This window comes from Bison bison, unplaced genomic scaffold (assembly GCF_000754665.1).
Source record: "Bison bison bison isolate TAMUID 2011002044 unplaced genomic scaffold, Bison_UMD1.0 scf7180017864065, whole genome shotgun sequence".
NCBI classification, from domain to species: domain Eukaryota; kingdom Metazoa; phylum Chordata; class Mammalia; order Artiodactyla; family Bovidae; genus Bison; species Bison bison.
The window spans coordinates 115,589-122,873 of NW_011494637.1; the positions used below are offsets into that span (position 1 = coordinate 115,589).

Consider the following 7,285-nt stretch of genomic DNA (forward strand, 5'->3'; position numbering starts at 1 on the left):
GACCAAATTATACTGAAAACTCCAGCGATCTGAGGTGTTAAGAACTGGGGAAAAGAGGTTTGGAGGTCGATGAATTTTCTCCCCGCAAAGCAGCCGCCAGGGTCGATTGCCTGCGCGCGCGCGCACCCCGGAACGCATGCACGTGGCATTGGCGCCCAGAGTTAGGGTCTGGGCAGACCTTAACAGCAGAATAGTGCCCTCGTAACTTTGAAAGAGGGCGGGGCTGTTGGATCCTCGGAAATGCCAGGTCCCCAACATGCCTTCAACACTCTTTCAGCCTCCAAAGAGTTAAGGTGTGTGCCCTTCAAATGCTCTCTATTAGAACCATCGGCACAAATAATATTGGGTATTAAAGTACGATTCCTGTGTTCACCCCCGTTCTTTAGATGTTTACAATCCACAGGGGGAAAAAAAATAAAATGTTCACAAATAACTAGACCATATTGCAGAATTACTAAGAGCTACCAAAGTGCTAAAAACAGCGTGCCATGATAAAACAGAAAGGGAAAGAGCTCTTTTTGGTTATGCTGAGGGAAAAAAAAAGCATTCATAATTCAGCAAACCGTGGTTTGGACTGGGTCCTACAGAGTGTGCTGTGTTTTGATGGTCTGTGATTGAAAGAGGGAAAGAAATGAATGGGGATGAACAGGAAGATTGAGAGGGATGAAGGCCATCGGAGGCATAAACAAGGACCAGAACAGGAAACCCATTTGTGTCAATGGTTTATTTTAATATTTATGTGTAAATAAATTTGACCATGTAGACATGTTTATAAAAGATGTTTGCAAGAAGTTCTTGCAGCCAAAGCAATTTAAAGAGTTCTCATGACTTTTCAGATTATGTTTTAAAATCCATTTGTTTCCAGTTTTTCAAAGCCCTTCTCAAGTAGAATTAGACTGATGGTTTTCCATATTCAAATTCTGAATGGGGATATATTTCAAAATCTGTGCTATATTAAGTGGCTCAGCTCGTAAAGAACCCGCCTGCTAATGTAGGAGAGGCAAGAGACGTGGGTTTGATCCCTGGTTGGGGAAGATCCCCTGCAGAAGGAAATGGCAGCCCACTCCAGTATTCTTGCCTGGAGAATCCATGGACAGAGGAGACTGGTGAGGTACAGTCCATGGGGTCGAAAAAAATCAGACACAACTGAGTATGCTTGAATGTGTGCACACAAACACACACACACACAACTACCAGTGCAGCCAGTGATTTCAACAGAAACCATTTGAAATTAAAGTTTTTGACGGTTGCAAGTCTTATTCTGATCATAATACTTTTATGTCTTTATTCCATTAAGATTATCATTATTATGATGATTATTTTTGCTACTTTCACACTGCCTATTTAGGTGATGTTACTCACAATAGACTCAGTAGATATAGCTGGAAAATATGGGAGAAAAAAGACTACGTCTAAAAATTTAAAGTGGAAATACAACCTTCTAGAATTAAATCCTATAAGCTTTACTCAGGGTCCCTTTTAGAGACTCTCCTCATTTTAGACATCCTGATTTAGCTATTTCTATCTGAACAAAGAATTGTGAAAATTTCCAGATCACAATCTAACAATTCAGTTCAACAAATACTTTTTCAGTATCTGTGCTAGTTGCTGAAAATACAAAAACACAGACAAGACATGGGCATTGCCCCAAGGGGCTCAGTCTTAGGAAAGAAAGGACTGTAAACAGTTAAGATACAATGTAACAAGGACTTCCCTCCTGGCTTAGACTGTAAAGCGTCTGCCTACAACGCGGGAGACCTGGGTTCGATCCCTGATCCCTGTGTCGGGAAGATCCGCTGGAGAATTCCATGGACAGAGGAGCCTGGCAGGTTATAGAGTCAGAGCAACTAGAACAAGCAAATACATTCTCCTAGGTGTGTAGTGAGTTGAATAGCATTCCTGCTCCTCCCTAAATTTACATCCACACAAGACCTCAGAATGTGACCTTATTGGGTAATGTAATTAGCTAAGCTGTGTTGTGCTGGAAGAGGATGAGACCTTAATCCAAAGACTGGTGTCCTAGGAAACACACACTGTGCAAAAAGGTCACTGAACTGCTAATGATTTTTTTTCAGAACTGTGAGATTGAGGGTCGTTTTTATTTGCTTTTTGTATTTTATTGCATTTTGAAATTTTTCTACAATGAGTATTTACAACTTTTATATTAAAAATGATTATGATTAAAAAACAGAAGACTCAAGGTTTCTAGTCTTAGTGTTCTAGAACAATTTAGGACAGAAGCAAAGAATAATCGATGATGATTATAACATGTTTAATCCCCAAAAAGAAGTATCTTCAGAACCCTTTGTTAAAGGTTGAATATCACGTGTTTTAGAAAAGTTTCTTTTAACCTAAATTCTGGTACTTAGAATGATAAATATCATGTATATAAAGTGTTAACTTACCTACCATATATTTAGCTGTCATGCTAGGTGGTTATCAATGACATTATTTCAAATAGCCTTTTCTCTTAACACACTGACAACATTTTTCTTTCTTTTCATTTGGCTTATGCTATAAACATGAACACAATAGCTATATCCATATAAATCTGTATACACAGTTTAAAAATTTCCACAGTTATAAAATACAAACGTATTACACACTTGTGATTGTAATGACCTTATCGTATGCTGTGTTAGGAATTGCTACTGTTTTGACACGACAAAGAAAAGATGTAAATAATAAATTCAATTTGAAATTGGGGTCTTTAATCTTACATTTATAGTTGCATATTTTAAGCATTTCTAATTGAGTCTTACAAATATGTCACATAGATCACAACCAACCAGCAATCTCTTACGGTTATGTTGCTATTATTACAATCATTTTAAGTACATTCAAATAACTCTAACTTTGCCTATCACTGGTGCTGTTAGTGGTAAATAAAGAACCTGCCTACTGATGCAGGAGACATAAGAGGCATGGGTTCAATCGCTGGGTCGGGAAGATCCCCTGGAGGAGGGGATGGCAACCCACTCCAGTATTCTTGCCTGGAGAATCCTCTTGGACAGAGAGAGGAGCCTGGCGGGCTACAGTCCTCAGGGTCGCAAAGAGTTGGACACGACTGAGTGACTGAGCACACATGCGTGAGGAAAGCACGGAGAATTAGGCAAGATTCCTTCCTGATCAATAATGATTACAACCTAAGTGAAGTGAATTTGCTCAGTCGTGTCTGACCCTTTTCGACCCCGTGGACTGTAGCCCACCAGGCTCCTCCGTCCATGGGATTCTCCAGGCAAGAATACTGAAGTGGGTTGCCATTTCCTCCTCTAGGGTCTCCCCCATTGCAGGCAGACGCTTTAACCTCTGAGCCTCCAGGGAAGCCTGATTACAACCTAAGGCATTCCTCAAATACTGAGGTCCATTGACCAGCTCTCACTGTATCTTAACTCAGAATTTTTCTTGAAATCTCTTACAAATTGATCTCAGCTCCTTTCTCTTTGGATCGCTCAGAGTCTGTTCAGCCTGGCAGAGATGATCCTGGGAAGTCATTCATTCCCTCCTCCTGTATCCAGGCACTGAACTACTGGAAATCAAATGATGTGGGAGCAAATCTACCACAACAGTAGGAGCTGAATTCAAATCAGTTAATGCTCAACTCACGGGCAGCAAATGGAAAAAGATCCCAGCTTCACAATCTGATTTTAAAGGAAGGAAGTATTAGTCACTCAGTTAGTGGACTCTGCAATCCCGTGGACTGTAGCTCGCCAGGCTCCTCTGCCCATGGGATTCTCCAGGCTAGACCACTGGAGTAGGTTGCCATTTCCTTCTCAGGGGATCTTCCTGAAAAGAGATTGAACCCAGTTTTCCTGCATTGCAGGCAGATGTTTTACTGTCTAAGCCACCAGGGAAGCCCAGTTTTAAAGGATGTCATACAAAGAATACTAAGACTTAGCCCTCCCATTCTTTGCAGCCGAGTAGAAAGAAAGCACAGCACTTCAAGCGGTGTTCCACTCTGGGTGATTTTCAGCCCTTGTACTGTATATGTTGTGTGGTTTTTTTTAATTAATTAATTTTTTGTCTGCTTCCTGATAGTCATTGCATCACGCAGGATCTTTCATTGTGGCCTGTGAACTCTACAGTTCCCACGCTCGGGCTTAGCTGCTCTGAGGAATGTGGGCTCTTAGTTTCCTGGCCAGAAATCGAGCCCACGTGTGCTGCATAGCCCAGCGGATTCTTAAATCACTGAACCACCAGGGAGGTCACCATATTGTGTGACTTTTTTTAAAATTTTGATAAGTATGGGTTACCTTTATAAACAGAGAACTGAAGCATTTTTTTAAAATAAATATTGTTCTCACCTGATGACATAATGCTTTTCTTTTTTTAATATTTATTTTTATTTATTTATTTGGGTTGGATTTTTTAGCTGTAGCATTCGAACTCAGTTGCCGCATGTGGGATCTAGTTCCCCAGCCAGGGATTGAACCTGGGCCCCTGCATTGGAAGTGCAGAGTCTTAGCCACTGGACTACCAGGAAAGTCCCTCGATAATGCTTTTCTTTATTTGGCAAGTTATAGCCTAGTGGCACCTTGGTGTGTGTTAGTCGCTGAGTCGTGTCTGACTCCTTATGACCCCATGGACTATAGACCACCAGGCTCCTCTGTCCATGGGATTCTCCAGGCAGAATATTGCAGTGGGTTGCCATACCCTTCTCTAGGGGATATTCCTGACCAAGGGATTGAACCTGGGTCTCCTGCATGGCAGGCAGATTCTTTACCCTCTGAGCCACCAGGGAAGCCCAGGGGCACCTTGGAGGGTGACCTAATTAAAGTATGGCCTGGTCCTGGACCATGAGGGTGGGAGCTTTTTAGAAATGCAGAGTCCAGGGCCCCGCCCCAGACCCAGTAAATTAGAAACTGCATTTTCACAGCATCCCCAGGAAACGCACATGCACATGAGAGCTTGAGAAGTACTCGTCTGAGTCCCAATCTCTCATTTTACAGAAGACACTTCAGGTCCAGGAAGGCTGAGTCTGCTTGCCCTGGGTTCCCCAGCAAACAGGAAACAGAACTGAAACAAAGCCGCAGTTTTTAGTGATTCCCCACCTCGGGATTCTTTCTGCCGTATTTCTCCGGCTTTCAGAAGAAAAGCAGGTCTGAAAGAAAACCTATTGGCATCAAAATGTTAAAAAGAGAATTTCTACTTGAACTCATGTTCATTATTCTAAGTGTAGTTATTAAACGTCCATCTATACTCCATACATTTGAGTTTGTGCTTAGTTTTACCCAAAGAAAATTAATCTTGGAATTTGGCAACTATCAGAGGAAAGTTGGCAAAAGAGCAAGTGACATCTTTTCTCCATGATCACTCATTTCATCTTGGTTTCAGGCCAAAGCCAAGTCTAGTTGAATAAAACCTAGCTCCACGACTGATTTGTACGAGGCGACAGAAAGGAAAATGGGCTCCACAGGCCCCCTTGTTTCTGCTTCGCCACTTTCCAGTCTGCTTGTTCCTCATCCAGCTACCTTTGCCAAAGGGAGCTTTGCAAATAAAAATAAGAGAATGTGGTTCTCCCCTCTCCCATCTCTGTCCTTGGGTGCATGAGCATCCCCTGTATAAGTTTTCCTTTGAGTTACTTACAATAGACTCGTAATTCTTCATTTAACTTTTTGGAGCCTCAGCTTCCTCCTACCTCCAGTTCATGGAGTGACTGTGATGTTTACATGAGACAGTGTATGTGGAGCACCTAAAATATCGTAGAACCTCCAAAACCACTGTCATGCTTTTCTCTGTCCTACCCGATTCACTGGATTTCCCAGGTGGCGCTAATGGTAAAGAACCTGCCTGCCCGTGCAAGACACATAAGAGACAGGAGTTGGATCCCTAGGTCGGGAAGATCCCCTGGAGGAGGGCTTGGCAACCCACTGCAGTATTCTGGCCTGGAGAATCCCATGAACAGAGGAGCCTGGTGGCTACAGTCTGTAGAGTCACGAAGAGTCAGACACGACTGAAATAACTTAGCAGACATGCACACGCCTCATTCATTAAAATACAGATGACTTTCAGATCCATATATTCGGTTGGCCTCTGTCTTCTAAACCTCAGACCCATTTACCTAATTAGCTGATGAATATCTCCAGGAAGACATACTAAAATGCCAAGTGCTCAGTCGCTCAGTTGTGTCCGACTCTTTTCGACCCCATGGACTGCAGCCCATCAGGTTCCATGGGAGTCTCCAGGCAAAAAATACTAGAGTGAGTTGCCGTTTCTTCTCCAGGGGCATCTTTCTGACCCAGGGATTGAACACATGTCTCTGACGTCTCCTGCATTGGCAGGCAGATTCTTCCACACTGAGACACCTCAGGGAAGCTAGCCATCCTAAAGGCTTCTGCAATTGAACGCTTCCGAAAACTTTTGACCCCAAGCTAGCCAGCGTTCTGCAGTCCTTTCGGCAAGTTTCTGGTTCCCTATTGTGGTGAAAGGTGACGCCAGAGTTACCTGATTCTTTCCAATTCCTCTTGTAATCTTTCTCCCCACACCATGCCCACACCATCCTGTTAATCCTCTTCTCAAAGACGTTTACCAATAGCCCTCTCCCCTGGTGCTGCTCAGGACTTCTCTCCTGGTTGTCTGCCAAAAAAAAAAAAACCCGCTTCAGATTTTTTCAGTACACCAAGTCCCCACATAGGAACATTCAAGTTGCAAACTTTCAAAGATGCAAACATGCCTTTGCACATCCAGTCACATATTTCTTCACGTGTCTGGTGCACACGGTCACATGCACACATCCTCTGCAGGGGGCCGCACTTCGCTGTTCAGCACAGTGGGAAAGAATCCACCTCCCAAGGCAGCAGTTGCAGGAGACTTGGGTTCAATCCCCAGTCAGGAAGATCCCCTGAAGGAGGAGATGGCAACCCGCTCCTGAATTCTTGCCTGGAGAATTCCATGGACAGAGCAACCTGGCGGGCTACAGTTCTCGGCGGTTGCAAAGAGCTGGACACGACTGAATGACTGAGCGTGTACACACACACACACACACACACACACACACTGTATAGAGTACATTAGTACAGTATCTTTAGTTCAAGCCCAGGATGTTTGGAAGCAAGCATAAAAGCAGCAGCGGTGTAGCTGGTACCACTGTACTTTTCAAGGTCTGTACTGTAAGATTAGAAATGTTTTCTCTATTTTTTTGCGTATTGTTTGTGTAAAAATTATTATAAACCTATTACAGTGCAGTACTATACAGCCAATTGTGTTAGCCGGGTGCCTTGGCTAACTTTGTTGGACTTACGAACACAGTCTTGAAATGAAACTGGTTCGTAGTAGGGGACTTACC

The 7,285-nt window shown here is 43.2% G+C and overlaps 1 non-coding gene across 1 annotated transcript; it reads right to left on the reverse strand.

Moving 5' to 3' along the window:
* Positions 1 to 4,411: 4,411 nt before the first annotated feature.
* Positions 4,412 to 4,483, reverse strand: TRNAG-UCC. Its single transcript has one exon. It is a non-coding gene; the product is annotated as a tRNA-Gly (tRNA).
* Between the last annotated feature and the right edge of the window lie 2,802 nt (positions 4,484 to 7,285).